The 21050-nt window shown below is 35.4% G+C and overlaps 1 pseudogene; it reads right to left on the bottom strand.

The window, feature by feature from the left end:
• Positions 1-7059: 7059 nt before the first annotated feature.
• LOC138170318 (actin, cytoplasmic 1 pseudogene) lies at positions 7060-8977 on the bottom strand (annotated as a pseudogene).
• Between the last annotated feature and the right edge of the window lie 12073 nt (positions 8978-21050).

Here is a 21050-nt window from a genome sequence, read left to right as displayed (position 1 = left end):
GACTATACTCAAATCTTTCTCACAATGGAAGGGATTTCCAGGGCTTGGTTTCCAAAGAATTAGCCATCTAGAATGCAGAATCATATTAAACTAACCATCAGACATAAAAATAAGACCACAGAAAAGGACATGTTTTAGATTACATACAATTCAATTATTCAATGGATTGGTGATCATAGAAATGTGAGAGTACACCACCCCCCCACCCCCCCACCCCGGGTACTCATCTTCTATGTTTTCTTAAAATTCTTACATTCTTTATGTATGGGAGGACAAAGTTAGGTGCAAAAGAGTGTAGTTTGGCCTTTTGTTCTACTGAAATTCATATTAAAATTGTTGTATTTTTTTCATATTTTTTAAGCAATTGGGTTTAAGTAACTTGCTCAAGGTTACACGGCCAGTTATTTCTGGGTGTGGTCCTAAGTATCTGAGCCCAGATTTGATCCCCAGGTCACCCCGACACTGGGGCTGGTGCTTTTACTTGCTGAGCCACCTGGCTGCCCCTATTCTTATGTATTGTTTTGCTAATATTTTGTATAAGTAACAGGGAAAGAACTTTTAATATTACACACATATGTATATATGTATATTTGTGTATATACATACATACATGTATGTGTGCATGTATATTGCACATATATCTAATTTAATTGAAAGACAAACAATTTTTCCATTCATTGTGAACTATCAACCACAAACCCTTGGTTATCTATACAAATGCTCTTACTGAAAATGCTGTGGATTAATGTATTGGTGATTTATTTAAAAATATACAAATGGAAGATTAGTCATATAGTTTAACTCATATTGACTTTCTATCTCATCTTTTTAAAAATTATCCTGATGATTAACCAACTTAAAGGTTTTCCCTCACATTCTATATGTGTTTTTTTTCATTCTGATCCTTTTATATCAGTCCCTCAATGCACCCAATATAGTATGTCAAGTACAAACCTTCTTTCTATATACCAGGTCCAAAGTGACTGCTTTTCCTTACTTACTTTTAGTACCATTTCTCTTCTGTCATAGGTAAATTTGTGTCCATAAAGAGAGACATTAAATATGGTGGTTCTACTAAAGTTGGAGAAAACTTTTAAAAGATTTTCCAGTATTGTGAATCCTAATGTTGCTTCATCTGATACCATAAATGACACCACTACTAGTTTTTTTATAAAGTCACTTTTGAGTATATGCAATCATTCTAATTTCTTGGATTTATTGTATATGTATTTATTTTGTACATGTTTCTTATATGTAGCAAATTACTGGGGTTCATTTTATTATTTATCCTAATAATATTTGTTATTTCTTTGTAGAATTTATTCCATTAAGATTAATGATATAGCTATAAAGTTTTCACATGCTTCTATTTTCATTCCTTTTCATTCCTCTTTCTATTGAAAGTTGGCTCTTTGCCCTTCTGATTAGTTTTTCTTATACTAATTGATAACTTTTTTTACACTATTCCTATTAATTCTTCTGTACATCAGTGTCCTTTACCTTCATGAATTTGAGTGCTTTGAATTTATTTAAACCATTACCTCCTTATTAATTGTGTTCTTTTTTGCTCTATTATTCTTCCTCTTTGACCTTTCCTTTTCCCCATGAATATAAGTTTATCATTCAAAATTCTCCTTTCCTCCTTTTTCTACTCAACTTCCCAACATAAGTAATATTGTTTTGTGATGTCCTCTTCTTAAATGTTTATTTTTCATTATCTTTCTTATTTTATAAACCCTCTTACCATATTTGAAATTTTACTAGTAAGCTTATGAAAAATAACCTTGTTTCTTTATTATCTCTTTGTGTTCTGTGAATTGTTTTTGTAATATAAAATTTTAGTTCTTTACTTTATATCATTTATGTTACTGTATTTGTATATTTCACTCTATCCTTCCTTATGATGATGATGATGATGATGATTCATACTAAAATCAGTAAAGCATGAATGCACTATATCTAATTCCTAGAAATATTAAATCTTGGTGCAGGCAATGGTATCATTCACTTTCAATCTAAAATAACAATATATTTCCTAACTTTCTAACCTTATCATTCCTCACCTATACTAAAGCAAGGAAATCAAAATTTTGGATTTATATTTTTCCTCCTCTCCTGGGTACTGGATGTGGGTACATAATGCATCATGTCCATTGTGGAAGAATGGAATCTTTAAAATTATAAACATTAATTACAAATGCTGTCACCAAAATTTCTACTTTTTTTTTTTTTTACCTCAGACCTGTTATTTGGACACTCTCCTCTCCACAACCACCTTAAACATGTTCCTGTAGGAACATTCTTTAACGACCTTCTTTCATTTACCCTTCTGTATAAGACCAGTCTCTCATTTATCCATCCATTATCTTCTTTAAACTGCTTTTTACCCTATCCTTCCAAGTTCCATTACCTTCTCCTCTCCCCCAGCTAATGTTGTTAGATGATAAATGGTTACTATCATTGCTTCTTTAAATCAATGGCATATGAGATTTTATATCTCCTTGTCTTTGCTATTTTTTCTCACTGTTTTCCTTAATCTTTTTTTTTTTCTTCTATAAAATATGTTGATCTCTTAAACTGGAAAAATGGGATTTAGTTCAGGTAATATTAATTCATTCACCCTCATATTTGTTCTCACACTTAAATTTTCTTTAAACCTTAAATACCTTGAACTTTATTTTGTCCCTTTCATATTGAATAATGTCTCTGTGTTCTAATCTCGTTTTTTAGCTTTAATTACTATGTATTTGATTTATATATCTTTCTTTTGAAGTTTTGCAGTTGGAAGATATACTGAATATAGGTACTCTGCCATCTTTTCAATAATATTATTTCAAGATATGTTTTTATTATTAAAAATAATAAATGCAGTTATAGAAACAGACATATTCTTTGTGCTTCAATAAATTATATAAACATGAAGATTAATTATGCTGTAAAAAATTACACATAAAGCTCATTTTTCCCTTTATCCCTTCATTCAAGTTACCTACAGTTCATACACTGAAATTCTCAGAATTATTTCATAAAAAGGAGAAATTAGGCAAAAGTTGTTGAATTATTTTTCATTGTCTTTTTTGGTGATAGCAATTTTTATCTTGTTAAATGCTGTGCTTATTTTGTAAAGCTTTATTTTAATTTTTTAACATAATGTTTACTTAAAGTTTTCCAAATATTGTCAAAATTGGAATATATTTTTGGAAAATATATTTAAATAAGTTCAGCAACTATGCTGATTTTCATTTAAGTAGCATTGAAAACTCTTCACATAATATATACATCTGGCAGTGAGATGGTAAACATCAAATTTGGTGGTTTCACTATTAAATAAAATTGATTCAAATATTTGTAAAATGATATATGGATTTCTTCCATTTTACATTTCCTTGTCCTTGCAATTTTAGTATAAATGCTTTCAAAACACTCTAGCTTTCTGTGGAATATTTTCCACTTCTCAAATTTTGTCTCCAATTTCCTTTCAGAAGTCTCAAACTAGATAGACAATAGATATTTTAATTCAACCTCTTTTTCCTTTTAAACCCTTCATAACCCCTTCCTTTCCTATTAGTATAGAACACAATACTTTCTTCTAAAGCCATGAAGTTGAAACCTAGGTGTTATCCTTTACTCATTGTTTTTCATTCCCTTATCTTATCTGGGGCTAATGCTTACAACTTTCTCCTTATACCCTCCCTTTAATACACTCCCTTCTCTACTTTGTAAGGTTCTCCTCAATTAAGATCTGGTCAATTATGATGGTCTGATCTTAGATCTATCTGCCTCAAGTCTCCTACTGATCTAGTTCATCCTCCACTCATCCATCAAAATGATTTGCAGGCACAACCACTTTACCCCCCTAATAAATTAACTTCCAGTGACTTCCTATTGCCTGAGGGATCAAATGCAAAATCATCTGTATGCCATTGAAAGCCCATCAAAACCTAGCCCAGTACTGCTTTTCTAGTCTCCTTACAACTTACTCTTTACTACATGCTGTTTAATCTCCTGAGACTGTTTTCATTACTTTTCCACAAAGGCATTCCATTTATTGTCTAAGAATTTTCTCTATTTTTATCTAATGCCTGGAATGCTCTCCTTGCTCATCTCTACCTCTTAATTTTAGCGCCTTTCCCCCTTTTTTAACTCTCTATTTTTACCTGTACATAGCTTGTTTGTATTTACCCCTTTGCTTATTTTCTTCTCCGTTAGATTGTAAGCTCTTTGAGAGAAGAGGTTGTCTTTTGCCTCTTTGTGTATGCCCAGAGCTTATCATAGTGCCTGGCTTTCAATAAATATTTATATACATACTGACTTCTAGTGTTTTACAAGGCAAACTATTAATTTCTTTAATCTTTGTAACATTTTGAAAATAAGATTAATTTATACAATATTTTTGGCTTAAATCCTATACCTCTCCACCATTCAAGATATAGATCCATTGTGTTCTGGCCAGAAGATTGAGGGTTATTTGTGTGTGTGTGTGTGTGTGGAGGGGTTGGAAGGAGGGGAAGTAAATGAACTTCTTAATATTTCTTTTGCTTCATCATTCTGGTAACTGCTTTGTTTTTTGTTAAATTTCCTTAAGAAATGATAAAATTCATTTTGGAGCTCTTCATGCCATTTCTGGCCAAATAGCTTTCTAATTTGTTATTGGTTTTATAATACTGAAAACAATAATCCATAATTCAAACTCTTAGTCAGCAAGGAGTTGGCAAATCTGAGTTCTTTTTAGGATTGCAAGATTGCTTGAAACAATGTTATTTGAAGTTATTTCCATATGCATTGATTCAAGGCTTCTTATGAATAAGAATATCTGATAGAAATTTAATTTATAATGATAAACAAGATATACTCTCACTCTCACCTTAGTGAGTAGCAATAAGAAAACATTAAAAAGGAAAATATAATTACATTTAATAAAATACAATTAACTAAGTGCTCTTGAAGAATATAAATGCTATGATAGTTCAGAAACTGAAATTAAAATCAAGCAATACTTACATATGTGAAAATTAAGTTTTTGAAATTGTGCTCAGGATGCTTATGAGTTTTTGCTTGGTGCTTATATGGTATTATGGAGAAAAGTTCAGTTTGCGTGTGTGTGTGTGAGAGAGAGAGAGAGAGAGAATGAGTGAGAGGGAAAGACAGAGAGACAGAGAGACAGACAGAGAGAGAGAGAGACAGAGAGAGAGACACAGAGATACATTAAGTTGTTTTGTCAGTAGGTGTTTAATGTTTTGTATGTAGGTGTTTAATAAATTCTTACCAAGTTTCATTGAAGAATTATTAAGTTGCATTTCATGCTTGGCTTAGAATTGATTCATTAATAAGTTAGACAAGTATCTTTGTCCCTCAATTACTTGGGTAAAATATTTACCTAAAATCCATCTGTAGCCCTCTCACTGTTGGAAGTTAGAGGATAACTGAGAACGCCGTGGCTGTGGAGCTTTGCATCTATTCTGAGATCAGAAGGATGTGAATATGAGAGAAGAACCAAAGCCACGCCATTCTCTGCATTCCTGGAGTGTTTCTCGGACACACTTGGGGCAGGAAAGAATGAACTGATGAGACAAAACGAGGTGAAGCGTATATATTTGTTTCTATCTTAATGCTTCTGTTTTTGGTCCTATGTTTTTACTCTGTGGTATCTAACCTTCTGTAGTCTTTTCCCTTTTTCTTTTAATGAATGGAAAATTTTCTTTTTCATTTAAAAGGAAAAAAAAATATTTCCTGGTACAGATAGATTCATAAATGAGGCAGCATGGTGTGATGAAAGGGACAATGGCATCAACAGACTTAGCCTGAAGTCTTTGTTTTGCTATTCAGTACCGATATGACATGGCAGAAGTAATTTAATACCTCAGACTCTTCAATTTTCTTGTTTTGTAAAAGTTAGTGTTTGCACAATCTAATTATTAAGTTTCTTTTTTTTAACTCGAAGTTGATGATTTACTCAGTTAATACACAAGAAATTTAGAGTGGAAGTAAAAAATTAAAAGTTATCTAGTTCAACTGTCTTACTTTATAAATGGGGAAATGCATGTCTATGGATGGTATGTAACTTGGTCAAGGTCACATGTAGTATCAGGCAAAATTTCCACTCAAGTACTCTGACTATGACTTTAGCCATCTTTCCATTTTGACATCTTGACACATACCTACCTTGATCACTGAACTTTAGGGTTGGTTATTATTGTTTCTTATCTTCTCACAAATTGAGAGATATCTGAGGACCTGATGAACACTCCCTTCATTCTAACATCATATACAACTAAACTCAGCATTAAAAAAAAACATTTTTGCATGGCAATAATCACTTTAAAATTTAGCAGAGATTACTTTTGTTAAAAGTAAATGTGAAGGTAAAATAATATATAAAATCAGATAAAATTGTTATGGAATGGGGTAGTGAAAATTTAACAACAATTTCTAAGTAGTCTATCATCAGACACAAACACTGGCATTTCTGAAACAAAATGAGAATTCATGTAGTATGTGAATACATCACCTAATTTCTATTTTCCCTTACTCCCTCATTTCCTGTCTTCAGAGCCATATATCCATCAATCAAACCACATATAGAATATAGTATGATAATCTTCATGCAAAAATATTTCTTGAATATCACTCTGAATATTAATCTCTACACTGGTTGAGTCAGTGCTTGATATCCACACATGTTTTTCACAATATATTGTTTAGAAAAAAGCTATTATTGAAATGACAAACAAAAGACCATCAACTGCTAAAATAAAAATAAGTACTAACCAGCCTGCTATATCACTCTCCTGTGACTCATGGTTATTTTGATTCATTTTAGAAAGAGTTGGGGAAGCAAACCACCATGGCTGTTGATTCATCTCTGTTCAGTGTCACGAGGGTGATATTCATCAGAAGAATGTTAGGAAGAAAATCTTGGAATCCTTACTGAGTTGGGAGAATTTTCATGAATTAACTCACAATAGTGAATATCCTTTTTCCACTTTTATCACATATTAAAAGAGCAAGTTGATTAAATGAGAGTTCTCAAAGTTTTCTCTTTTTCAACTAGATACATCCTTTGGTTCTTTTTTTTTTTTCTTTAACGTGTGCACTTTTATTTGAACTGGTCTTAAGTCAGTGTACAGGTAAAGCTCCTCCCCTCCCCCAAGTACTGGCACCAATCTCAAAACTCGCAGGGAGACTAGAAAAGTCCTCATTCATATCTATGTTGGGGGCAGGGAGGGAATTTAGGGAGCCATTCCATATGGCTGACAATTAAAAAAAAAAAAGGAACAAGTATTAAGGCGGAAGATACAAAAAGTTTTTTTTAAGGATTACATAATTTACACTTAAAGCCACACTAGTACCTCCCCCCTCCCCGTCCCCCTCAGGATCTGTTACATCGCTCCTTGACAGCCTTCACAGAGGCCTGGAACTGTCACAATGCATTAGAAGGTATTTGGAATGACTATTTAAAAAAAAAAATGTACAATCAGAGTCCTGAAGACGCCCTGGAGAACTTTGGGGATGTTTGCCCTCCAACATACCTAGACTGCTCATCACCTTCACCGTTCCAGTTTTTAAATCCTGAGTCAAGTGCCAAAAAATAAAAAAAAATAAAAAACACACACACACAAAAACAAATAAAGCCATGCCAATCTCATCTCTTTTTTTGGGCAATTATCATGTCATCATCATGTCACACCCTTTGACAAAAAAAAAAAAATAAAAAAAACAACACAAACAGTCCGTTTAGAAGCATTTGCGGTGGACAATGGAGGGCCCAGATTCATCATACTCCTGCTTGCTGATCCACATCTGCTGGAAGGTGGAGAGAGACGCCAGGATGGAGCCTCCAATCCAGACAGAGTATTTGCGCTCAGGCGGGGCAATGATCTTGATTTTCATTGTGCTGGGAGCTAGGGCTGTAATCTCCTTCTGCATCCTGTCAGCAATGCCTGTGTACATGGTGGTACCACCTGACAACACGGTGTTGGCATACAAATCCTTACGGATGTCAACATCACACTTCATGATTGCGTTGAAGGTAGTTTCGTGGATTCCACAGGATTCCATACCTAAGAAAGATGGTTGGAAGAGAGCTTCTGGGCACCGGAAACTCTCGTTGCCAATGGTGATGACCTGACCATCAGGGAGCTCATAGCTCTTTTCCAGAGAGGAGCTGGATGCAGCGGTGGCCATCTCCTGCTCAAAGTCTAGGGAGACATAACACAGCTTCTCCTTGGTGTCACGCACGATTTCCCTCTCAGCTGTGGTGGTGAAACTGTACCCTCTCTCGGTCAGGATCTTCATGAGGTGGTCTGTCAGATCACGGCCAGCCAGATCCAGACGGAGGATGGCGTGGGGAAGGGCATAACCTTCATAGATGGGCACAGTGTGGGTCACACCATCACCGGAGTCCATCACAATACCAGTGGTACGCCCAGAGGCATACAGGGACAGCACAGCCTGGATGGCAACGTATGTGGCTGGGGTATTGAAGGTCTCAAACATAATCTGAGTCATCTTTTCTCTGTTGGCTTTGGGGTTCAGGGGGGCTTCTGTGAGCAGCACAGGGTGCTCTTCAGGGGCCACACGGAGCTCGTTGTAGAAAGTATGATGCCAGGTCTTCTCCATGTCATCCCAGTTGGTTACAATACCATGTTCAATGGGGTACTTTGGGGTCACAATACCTCTCTTGCTCTGGGCCTCATCCCCCACATAGCTGTCTTTCTGGCCCATACCCACCATCACACCCTGATGTCTGGGGCGCCCAACAATGGAAGGGAAGACAGCCCGGAGAGCATCGTCTCCTGCAAAGCCAGCTTTGCACATTCCAGAGCCATTGTCAACAAGGAGAGCAGCAATATCATCATCCATGGTGGACTTTGAAGTGGCAAGTTTAAACCCTTAAGAGGAGAGAGGAGGTGGTGCCGCACCTGGAGGCAGGGGGGAGGCAAGTGCACGCTGGGTGGAAGAGCTCACAGCTCCCTTTGGTACTTTTTTAAAAGCAGAATATTGCTTATAGAGTCATGTGTTATTTTATGAGTTTTATGACCAAAATTTTATGGATGGTGGAAAAAGAATGTGTAATTATTCATCTCTATATTCTTCCAATAAGGAGTACCTATATTCTTTGGTGAAGTTTATCTGTCACCTCATAATGACAAGAAAATACTCCCTGCATACCTAGGTAATTAAGCCTCACACAGTGATATTTTTTTCCATAATGAAAAATGTGTAGGAAAACAAATTGCTAGTAGAAAAGACATACAGAATAGTTTGTCTTGTCTCAAAGGGAGAGTATACAGCAGCAATGCAGACATGTTTCTCCTTGTATGGTTCAACCCAAGACAAACTTAATCTCCCATTCAGTAAAAAGTAGATCTTGACTAGATGGTCTCAGAATCAGACTTCATCATAATGAATGGTTTCAGGGCACATATTAGCATTGAGAATAGTTGCTATGAGTTTCCATGCTCAACTGTCATAAATAACCACTGCATTCTACCTTAGCAGAAACATAGCCTTTTTTCTTTGTGTCCAGACTTCTCTGACCTAGATGAGGCAGAACTGGGTAGGAATAGGGAAGTATCCCAGTGTTTACATGAGTATTAATTCCTTCTCCAATACCCTCAGCACCTCCCCTCACTGAACATAGCATACAAATTGGAGATTACTCAGGTTATTATTTGTTTGGTTTGTGTCCCAAAACCAGTCCATATTCCCATCATCTGCATGAAAAGAACCATTACCACCACTAGCAGCAAAGACGTTTTGTAAGTTTGTAAGTTATGCATGGATTAATTAGTGCCTATTTAACAAGAAACAGTAGTTAAAATAGGAAGCTATTATCTGGTATTTCTGCTCCCTCTCACAAACTCCTAAGTGGAGTAAGAGAAGGGGATAGTCTTTTTGCTTCAAATTCCTCCTCTTCCCTCAGATCCCAATTGCTTGCAATTGGCCTTCCATGAAATATTAAAAAAAAATTCAATATTCACTTCCATTTAGTTTTAAAATTTCTCGTCCTCCCTCCCATCTACCCTTCCCAAGATGGTGTGCAATCTGATATAGGCTCTACATATACATTCCTTTTAAATATACTTTCACATTAGTCATGTCGTATAGAAGAATTAGAACTAAAGGGAGAAACCATGAGAATGAAAAAAAAGAAAGCAAAAAAGATAAAGTCTGCTCGCATTGAGACCCAATAGTTCTTTCTCTGGATGTGGATGACATTTTCACTCATGAGTCTTTTGGAGTTATTTTAGGTCCTTGCATTGCATTGTGAGTTGGGGAAGGTCTGAGAAGATCTAAGTCTATCAAAGACTGTCATCAGAGAGGGAGACTATTACTACAATGATCTCCTGGTCATGATCACTTCACTCAACCTAAGTTCATATAAATCATTCCAGGTTTTCTGAAGTTAGTTTGTTCATAACTTCTTACAGCATAATAGTATTCCATTGCATTCATATAGCACACCTTGTTCAGTCATTGCATAATTGATGGACATTGTCTCAATTTTCAGTTCTTGTCCATCACAGAAAGAGCTGCTATAAATATTTTGTAGGTGTGAGTTCTTTCCCCATTTTTATGATATTTGAGATGCAGTCCTAGAAGTGACTTCATGCATAAGTGCAAGACTCATGGCCAGGGCAGGAAGCAGATTTTGGTATGTGGGGGACCCTCAACCAAACCCAAGATGAAGGTGATGCTCTCTGACTCTTGAGAACCAGGATTTTTGATGTTGTACCCGGGGCACCTTCAGGGAATAGTTGTCTGGGCCGGCTGCCAGCTTATCTTGACCTGGGTTGTAGCTGCTCCATATACCTCAAGACAGAACTCTTGGGGGCAGATACTTGATGGTCACTTCCACAAAGAGGTCTGGCCTGGATGAGAAGGGCCAGATAGTGGGCAAGAATGTCCAGAATGCTAGTCAGTCATGGCTTGCCACATTACAAGTGCCTCTTACCAGTTATTTGTGTGGCCACCACTGATGGTAGCAGAAATGGACCAGGAAAGGAAAAGGCACACCACCCTGTCTGGGGTCACCTGGAAAGTGAGGTTGAACTTCTTGCACACTCTCTCCTCTTCCATTCTTCTTCTTCCCTGGAGTTCAAAAAGGTTGGCTGGTAGTCTTCTCATCTTGGGGCCTTCCCATAGAAGTTTCTCTTTCACACAAGCACCCTGTCCAAGAGTTTTCAAGTCTTATCTTTTACTCCTTTCTTTAATATTCTCCACACTGAATGCAGGTTGGGTCCCTTGCTGTTTCCTCAAAGCCTTGTTCCTTAGAGTCACACTGTTGTGTGACCTACATTCTCTTGATTTTGCTTCTAGTTTCATAGTCTTCATTCACACATCCCAATCTTCAATGAGGGATAGGACTTCCTTTGGTTCCCTGTCAGCACCCTGTGCCTCCAGGTGAGCAGCCTCAACACAGGTTCCTCTTTCTGCACTCACCTGAGGCCAAGGTAAATATGTCTTGGGATGCAGTATATGGTTGCCACAAGGGAAGGTTTATTTTTTTTTAACTTTGCTGAATATGTGAACTGAATCAACTAGTCTAGACCCAACTATAACACATTGCAATGGTTGTCAGAGTCTCTAGTGTACATTATCTCATAAGATTACAACCAATGCAGGGAAAAAAAACATTAAAATAAGAGATGCTAAAATGTGCTTTAATGTTCCAAATGATCTAAGGCAGTGTCAAGTGACACGCTGGCTTCACTCCACACTGGGTTGGTTTGGCAACATATCAAAGACAACAAATTGGCATTAAAATAAAAGCCCCATCCCTCTCTTTTTTTTCTGGAATGAGAAGTCTGGAGATAGACCTAGGAAAGCTACATTTTCAAAGTCTTTCCGCCCTCTCCTTCTATGTCCCCATTAAAGGGGCATAATGGTGATTATTGTATTATCACTGGTTCAAAGTATAAGCACATTTTTAAAGAACTTTGGTTATAGTTTCAAAATGCTCTCCAGAATGGTTGTATAAGTTCACAACTCTACAAACAATGAATTAGTGTTCCATTTTTCCCACATCTCCAACATTTATCATTTTCCTTTTTTGTCATGTTAGCAAATCTGATAGATGTGATGTGGTACTTCACAGTTGTTTTGATCTGCATTTCTCTAGTCAATAGTTATTTAAAACATTTTCCCACAGGTTTACAGATAGTTTTAATTTTTTCCTCTGAAAATTGCCTTTACATATCCTTTGGTCATTTGTGAATTAGGGAAAGAATTATATTCTTATAAATGTTACTCAGTTCTCTATATATTTTAGAAATGAGGCCTTTACCAAAGACACGGATGGTAAATTTTGTTGCCCCAATTTTCCACTTCCCTCCTAATCTTAATTGCTTTGACTTGTTTTGTGCAAAACCTTTTTAATTTAATGTAATCAAAATTATCCATTTTGCATTTCATAAAGATCTCTATCTACTGTTTGCTCAGAAATTCTGCCATTTTTCATAAATCTGGCAGATAAACTATTCCCTGCTCCCCTAATTTTCTTATAGTATCAGCCTTTGTATTTAAATTGTGTACCCATTTGAACAGTATTTTGTTACATGATGTCAAACATGGGTCTATGCCCACTTTCAGCCACACTGTTTTTTCCAGTTTTTCCACCAGTTTTTGTCAAATCATGAGTTTTTATCCCATAAACTGGAGTCTCTTGGTTTATCAAACAGTAGATTACTATAGTCATTGATCACTGTCTTGTGTACCTAACCTATTCCACTTCTATATACCTCATTTCTTATCCAGTACCAGGTAGTTTTTATGACTGCTGTTTTATAATTTAAGATCTGGCCTGTCTAAGTCACTTTCCCTAGCATTTCTTTTCATTAATTCCCTTCGTATTCTGGAAATTTCATTCTTCTAGATGAATTTGATTACTTTTTTTTCTAGCTGTAGAAAATAATTTTTGGTAGTTTGATTGGGATGACTTTGTATAAGTAAATTAATTTAGGTAGAATTGTCCTTTTTATTAGCCTACCTATGAGCAACTGATGTTTTGTTTTGTTTCTTCCCAATTATTTAGATATAACTTTATATGTGTGGAAAGTGTTTTATAGTTGCATTCATAGAGTTCCTGGGTTTGTTTGTTTGTTTGTTTTTGGCAAGTAGACTCCAAAATATTTTTAAAATGTCTTCAGTAACTTTAAATGGAATTTTTCTTTCTATCTCTTTTTGTTGGACTTTGTTAGTAATACATAGAAATGCCAATGATTTGTGTTTGTTCATTTTATATCCTGCAACTTTGCTAAAGTTGTTTATTATTTTGAGTAGGTTTTTTTAACTTGATTTTCTAGCATTCACTAAGTATATAATCATATTATCTGCAAAGAGTAATAGCTTATTTTCTTCTTTTTCCTATTCTAATTCCTTCAATTTATTTTTTTTCTCTTATTGCTAAAGTTAATATTTATAGTACCACAATGCATAACAGTGGTGATTGTGGACATTCTTGTTTCACTTCCAATCTTATTGGAAAGGCACCTACTTTATTGCCATTACATGAAATGCTCATTGATGGTTTTAGGCAGATACTACTAGCAGTTTCTACAATTTGAATGAATCTCTTAATTGCAGAGTCCTGTATCATTTTCCTCCTTGATCATGCTTTTTGAACTCTTGTCAGCTTTTGACATTGTTGATCATTCACTTCTCTAAGTTAATATTTATCCAAGTTTTCATAATGCTGTGTTCTCCTGGCTCTTTATCTATCCCATAAAGGCTCTTTCTCTTTCTCCTCATATACAACTTGTCCCCGTACTTTCATAAAAATCCAAATATGTTAGCTTGGGCCTTGTCCTCTATCTCTTTCCTTACTTCTTTTCTTCCTTCCTTCTTTCTTTCCCCCCTCCCTTCTTTTTTCTCTCCTTCCTTCATTCCCTACTTCCTTTCTTCTTTCCTCTCTTCCTTCTTTCCTTCTCACCTTCCTTCCTTCCCTTCTCTCTTCTCTCCTCCCTCTCTCTCTACCCCCTCCTATCTCTTTCCACTTGTTTCTTTGCAAATGACTCCAGGTTTAAAATTCAGCTCAGATTTCTCCACTAATCTCTTTCCATATTAGCAAACTCATGGACTATCTATCAGTGAGCACATTAATTATTTGCATGTTGAAATACATTTTCCCAAAAATTCAGTATCATTTTTCCTATGTCCAACCTTTCTCCATTTTTTGTGATTCCAAGGTAATGTATGTTTTTTCTCACCATGCAGATTCACAATTTTATATTTATTCTACTTTTTCATGCTTCTCATGCAAAATAATTAGCTACTTCTTAAGTTTTGTGGATTCTAAATCCATACCTGGTCTCTGATCCATCTATTCTCTCAACTCTTGTATGCCATCAATTATCCTAGTTTAGAAACTCATTACCTCTTTGCCAAATTGCTACAACAGCTTTATAATGGGATTTCTATCTTCAAATTTTCAATCCATCCTCCATATAATTATGAGTTTGGACTTGTCTCTCCATTGTCAAGAATTTCCATTGGTGTGTAGTACTTCAAAGATGAAATGTAAAGTTTTCAACAACTTGTATATTTCAAAATATGACTCCAGATTACTCTTCTAGTTGTATTTATTTTATATTGCTTCCATACATATACTCTACTTTCCAGCCAAAGTGGCCTCATGCTAGTCTGTGGATTCTTCATTCCACCTCCTACTTATATTACTTTGTACGAGCTGGAACTTCTTCACCCCTCATTTATACTCATTAGAAATCCTGTGACTATCAAGATAAAGTCAATGTGACAACTGTTAAAGGAAGATTTTTTTCCCTAATTCTCACTGATTAGTGTTCTCTCCCCATTCAACATAGCATGGCTTTCTAATAATAGCAGTAATATCTATTTCACAAAGTTAGTTAGGGAATTAATTATATCTTGAATGTAGTATAATAATTCCAGGGACTGTTATTAATGTACCTCTCTTTCCTTTTTACCATATGATGTAATTAATGGTTCATATATTCCTCTACTGGAATATAAGAATCATAAGGGAAAATGAAATATTTTATTTGCACTTTAAATTTTCCCTTACAACTACATAATATTTTGCACAGCACAAAATCCTAATATGTAAGAATGAGTGAGTGAAAAAAAAATGAGATTGACCTTTAACTTTCCTGTAACCCAAAGAAGTGAGCATTGCCCCGCTGTTACTTTTTATCCCTTGTACCATTTACATTACTTTGGGATCAAGTTTGAGAGTTCTGTTTTAGTATGTATGCTCCTCATTCTAAACTCTCATCTTGACTAGATGTCACTGTGACATAATTATTCCTCACACACTCTTAGTAACTAGTTTTAATAATTTTTCTTTCTACTTACCAATTTTGTGTCAATTTGTATGAAGGGAAAGGATAGAAATAAGACACCAGGAAACTAAGAGAGAAAAGGCAAATGTAGGCCAAAATACTAAGGTAGATATTTGAAATGTGGTTCAGCAGGAGGAAAGCTTAGGATGTGGTAACAAAAATTATTTCAAATACTTGACCTGTATAAAAAAATTCTTAAGTTTATAGATTAACCTATGTCAAATTGTTTGCCTTGTCATGATGAAAAGAAAAGGAGGGAGGAAGAATATTTGAAACTCAGAATTTGAAAAAAATGTAATGTTGAAATTGTTTTTACTTGTAATTGGGTAAAGAAAAGTATTATATTTCAAGAAGAGTCTACTTCTTGAAATATATATATACATATATATATATATATATATATATATATAGATGGACTAGCTAAGTTTTCTTTCAAATATGTTATTCCAATGTACTTAAAGTATTTCTACTTTACATCAATGCAATTAATTAAAGAACATTGATATTATAAACTCAGTCCCATGGTCCAAGAACTAATTATTTTATAATTCTTGATATGGCATTCTTTCTATTGTAGAATGAAATAGGAACTATATTCTATTATATCAAACACAAGAAATTTTTTAAATGTATGCATTGTAGTTATTCCTCATATCTTGGCCTAGTAATTCTATATTGGGATCTTAACCAATTAATATATAAGATGTTAAAATTTAATGTAAGGACATATATTGTTCTACCTAATGTGTATCTATAAGTACAGAGTAGAATAAAATAAACAACCCACTAAAATAAAAGTCACTTATTTATTTTAGAAATCTCTTTCCTATAAAATAGCATACATTTCAATTTTTTACTAAATTTTATTTTCATTATTATGTTTACTATATTAAAAGTAGGAAATAAGTGAACATTTGGTTTTCCTTGAAGCATAATTATCTGATTAAGTATCCCTAATCAAGATATAGCTTGCCAGAAATTATGAATACCACCTTGAAATGATCTTTGAATTGCTATAATATTTAAAAATACCAAAATAAAATACCAATAATGAGTGGAATTGTGATTTTATTTAAAATTTTTAAGGCACTAAGAAAAAATATCTTGTTGAGGTTAGTAGTTTTTAGACATGATATTACAATTTCTATAATATATCATTTAATAGGAAAGAAAAATCTGGAAGTTCTTTTATTTTTCTTGTTTTTGTTTTTATACAGTGGACAGATGAATGTCACATCTTTTCACAGTATTTGAAAGAGAAGTTCAAAGTAGCCCCAGTTCTCAGTTATGATAATCCTAAATAGCTCTTTTATCCATCAAACCATTATGTGTAGTGAAAATTCATAGGCACTGTTGGCTTTACTTCAAAATATGAGAGCATATATTGAAGAACAGATGAATTTGACACTAGCATACTAAGTCTAGATAATACTTAATGCAAAAATTGTGTTTCTTGAACATTTTATTTTAGAGATTGAAAACATGAAGTATGTCTTTCCCCTTCATGGAATCAAAAGAATTTAGGTGAACAATATCTCTCGTATTTCATGTTATCTTTTCCTTCTCTATATGAGTTTAGGACCAGGATGCTATAGTAAATATACAGCTGTCCTTGAGGTTAATAAAACTTAGATTCAAGTATTGCCTTTGGTAGATACTAGTAATGTAACCATGAATAAAGTCATTTAACTTCTTATTGCAATATAAAGATATCTAAGGTGATTTTTTATGCCTGGGTTGCCACTTTTAATACTTGGAGAAAATTTATGGAAGACATTTTCCACAATGAGGCAATTGGAAGTCAAATGACAAAGAAAAGTAGAGCATAACAAAAAATGTCAAATTCCCCCTAATAAAATAATCTGAGTCAATGAAGATAAAATAAACATAGGTAAATTAAATGATGTGAAAACTAATCCATTCTCTGAAATTGTATAATTTAAGTGACTTTTAATAGTTTTCCCCTTTAGGGAAGAAAAAGAGAATAAAGTTCAATTTGAGCACTGAGGAAGAATCTAAGAAGAAGCTAAGTCCTCCTCTAGAAATATTATCCATTTCCATGGCTTTAGCTGTTTCCTCTATGATGATGATTCTGGATTTTATGTCTTTACCTCTCTCTGTGGGTAACTATGTGGTGCAGTGGATAGAATACTCGACCTGAAGTCAGAAATACTTGAATTCAAAATTAACCTCAGATATTTACAAGCTCCATAATGTTGGACAATTTACATAACCCTATTTTCCTCGGTTTCCTCATCATTTATTAATCAAGAGAAGGGAACGGGAAGCCTCTTTGCTATTTTTGCTATGAAAACCCCTAATGGTTCAAGAAGAGTTGGACATGATTGATACTGAAGAACAATAACAACAAAAACTTCTTTCCCTAATTCCAGAATTGTATCCCTAAAAGCATATTGGAAAACTTTGACAGATTCAAAATAAGCAAAACAAATAGATTTTCTTCCTTCTCCTCCCAAATCTTTCCTTCTTCCACCTTTTCCCAAATTTTATCTTCTTCATTTGATTTGCTTATTTCTCTTAATGATACAAACCTCTTCCTAAAATCCCCTAACTAAGATCAGTTTTGATTTTTCCCTCTAACTCATCCTCCAGTTGACAAATACTGCCATTCAATTTATGTAATAATTACTACATTCCCCTTACCAGTCCTCAGTTCAAACTCAATACTAAAAATTCAGGACAAGTTCTCATTATCTCTCTCCTTATTTATTATCCAGTCTTCCAAATGTTAGTTATTCTTTTTCTCCAATCTTTTTTTCACATAGTCTGCAGATTAATCTTCCTTATTTACAGCATATAATGTTAGGCTACATCTGATATTCTCTAAGATCCCTTCTAAAACAAAATTAGATAACCCTAAACCATTCATCTTTTCAAAATATTTCAGTGGCTTCTAATTGCTTACTACATAAAGCCTCACTTCCTCAAGCAGTCCTTCACATTATATTGAGTTTCTGCCTCTTTCTATTTAAGTCATGCATGTCCTCTATATTGCTCAGCCTGGTTTTTGCCCAAAGTTTACATCTCAGGTCGTAGAATTGTTCCCAGCTGTTTGATGGGCTATTTCCATGAATCTTAGTAGAGTGATACATAGCCCTAAACCCACCCTATTGTAATGCCATGCACAGAAGCTTTCCAGAAGAACTGCTAATGTGAACAGCTTTTTTAAAATTTCTGATTACTCAGTATAGTGATCACTCTATTCCATAACAAAAGCAAAACCTCCATGGAAAATCAAGGTACAGCATAATTCAAAATAGAGCATTCACCATATTACAACTTATCACAGAAAATCACAATGTAATATTCACAACATAATCTCAAAGTAAAATTGTCACTCTTAAGTTAACTCAATCTTTCATTTATCAGTAGTATCAAAGTACACAGTCAAAGTCTTTCACTCTTGGGGCAAAGTCTTGATTAGCTCAATCAGATATTAATCAGTACTTCCAAAGTACAATAATCAAGGTACTAAAAGTACAATCAGTCACTTATTCAGCAAAGTCTTACTAAGTATCATACACACAACCCTCCACCCCTTAAGTCACTAGTAAACTATAATTCCATAATTACTCAGTACACAAGGAGAAGTATTTTCATCTTAACTTGGAGCCTGTTCTCAGATTCCCTGGATCCCCTTCCATGGTCCCAGATTCTACCTGGATTCACCAGACTGTCACCTAGGTTCAATGGCAGACAGCTCCCAGTTCTTTGACCAGCTCACTTGAGAGGTCCTGTTCCATGCTCGCATTAACAGGGTATGGTCCATGTCAGCTCCTTCACCATTTCTTCTCCAAGTAATTCAAGCTCAACCGAGCCACAAAGTTTTAGCATCCTGGTCATGCCTCAGTCACCTGGGCTCCTGACCCCTGGGCTCCTGGCCCCTGGGCTGCTGGCTCCTGGGCTCCTGGGCTCCTTGCTCTGGCTTCCTGGCTCTGGGTTCCTGGGCTTCTGGTTCCAGGCTCTGGGCTCCTGTTCAGAAGAAGCTCCACCACCAGTTTTCAGGATTAAGTTCTCCATTCTTCCATAGCTCTTCTGCCACCAAATCTCGGTCTCAAGGAAATTCTGACTGTGCCTCTCTGGGGATTATCTTATATATACAGTGTTACCTACTTCACTTCCTTCAGCCAACCCCTTCCTGTTACATCAGTTAGCAGGAGACAGGAGTTCATGCTTTCTGTTCCCCCAATGAGAGGTTTGATCAGTTTCTAAGTGTTAAGTACCTGTTATTTTTGCCAAGACAAAAGGGATCTTCAAGTTCAAAATTACATTACCATTACATTCCACCCCTCCAGGATCCTTGGCCTTAAAATTTCAATTTAAATGGCCATGGATCCTGGAACAAATAGAGGCACTATACTTTGTAATCTTGCCGACTACACCATAATGTAATGCCATGCACAGAAGCTTTCCAGAAGAACTGCTTCTGTGAACAACTTATTTTTTAAGGTTCTGCTTACTCAGTATAGTGATCACCCTATTCCATTACAAAAGCCAAACATCCATGGAAAATCAAGGTACAGCATAATTCAAAATACAGCATTTACCATATTACAATTTATCAAGGAAAATCACAATATAATACTCAATATAGTCTCAAAGTAAAATAGTCACTGTTAAGCTAACTCAATCAGTCACTTATTAGTAGTATCAAAGTACACAGTCAGTCACTTATTAAGCAAAGTCTTACTAAGTATCATACACAAAACCCTCCATCTCTTAGGTCAGTAGTAAACTATAATTCCATAATAACTACTAGAGGATCCATAGGATCTGGATAAGAAAAAGTATAGGGCCCAAAGCAGAGACATCAGCTTATCCTGGGGCTATCAGCCCTCAGCTTGAAAGTTTAAAAATCAACTTCCTGATTTGCCAGGGGCCAAGATGGCAAAGTAAACTCTAGCTGCTGAGTTTTCCCCTCTCTGACCTAGAAAACCCAGAGATAAATGTCCCACCCAAAGTAAAATCCTGAAATAGTGGAAATAGCCTCAGGCAGAGGAATCATTGAGACAGGGTGTTACTGAGGCAGTAAGGAGTCTGAAGTGAAGGGCACAAGCCCCTCCTCACCTGACCAGTAAGAGCTCCTAAAGTCCAAGGGTTGGAGGTTGGAGCCAGCAAGCACTAACAACAGAAGACCAGGTGCACCAAAGAACTACCAGGGGAATCTGAAGACATTAGCTCTGCAAGGCCAACACCTGCTGAGGCAGCCTGAGATGTAGTCCAAGGGCATAGAGGCAGAAATCTGAAGTGATAGACCACTCCTACCCTACTGGTTACTCTGTTAGCCTCAGGGTAACTCAGGAGAAATACTGAAAATGGAAGCATTGGCCATAGTCTAAACTCCCAGAGGCTACAGCACACAAAGTCAACAACCACACCCTTATTTCCCAGCCTGAGAAATTAAGAAACAGGAAATTACAGTGGGAAAGAAGGAAGGTGAGAAGGAGAAGGGGAAGTCAAGAAAATCAATCAGATTTTATTATAGTGAGCAAGAACAACCAAATACAGAGGACAACATGGACTCTATACTCACACCTGAGACCACAGAAGGAAATAGGAAGTGGTCTCAAGCCCAAAAAGCATTCTTGGAGGAGCTCAGGAAAGATTTTAAAGGCCAAATTAGGAAGGTAGAAGATAAATTTTAATCTATAGTGACTGAAGAAAATAAATCCTTAAAAAGTAAAATTTGTGACCTAACTGGAGAAA

Source organism: Petaurus breviceps, unplaced genomic scaffold (assembly GCF_028583685.1).
Source record: "Petaurus breviceps papuanus isolate PSGF00001 unplaced genomic scaffold, PetGlider_PUasm1.0 38, whole genome shotgun sequence".
In the NCBI taxonomy this organism is placed as follows: Eukaryota; Metazoa; Chordata; class Mammalia; order Diprotodontia; family Petauridae; genus Petaurus; species Petaurus breviceps.
This window is presented reverse-complemented; position numbering and strand designations above follow the sequence as displayed.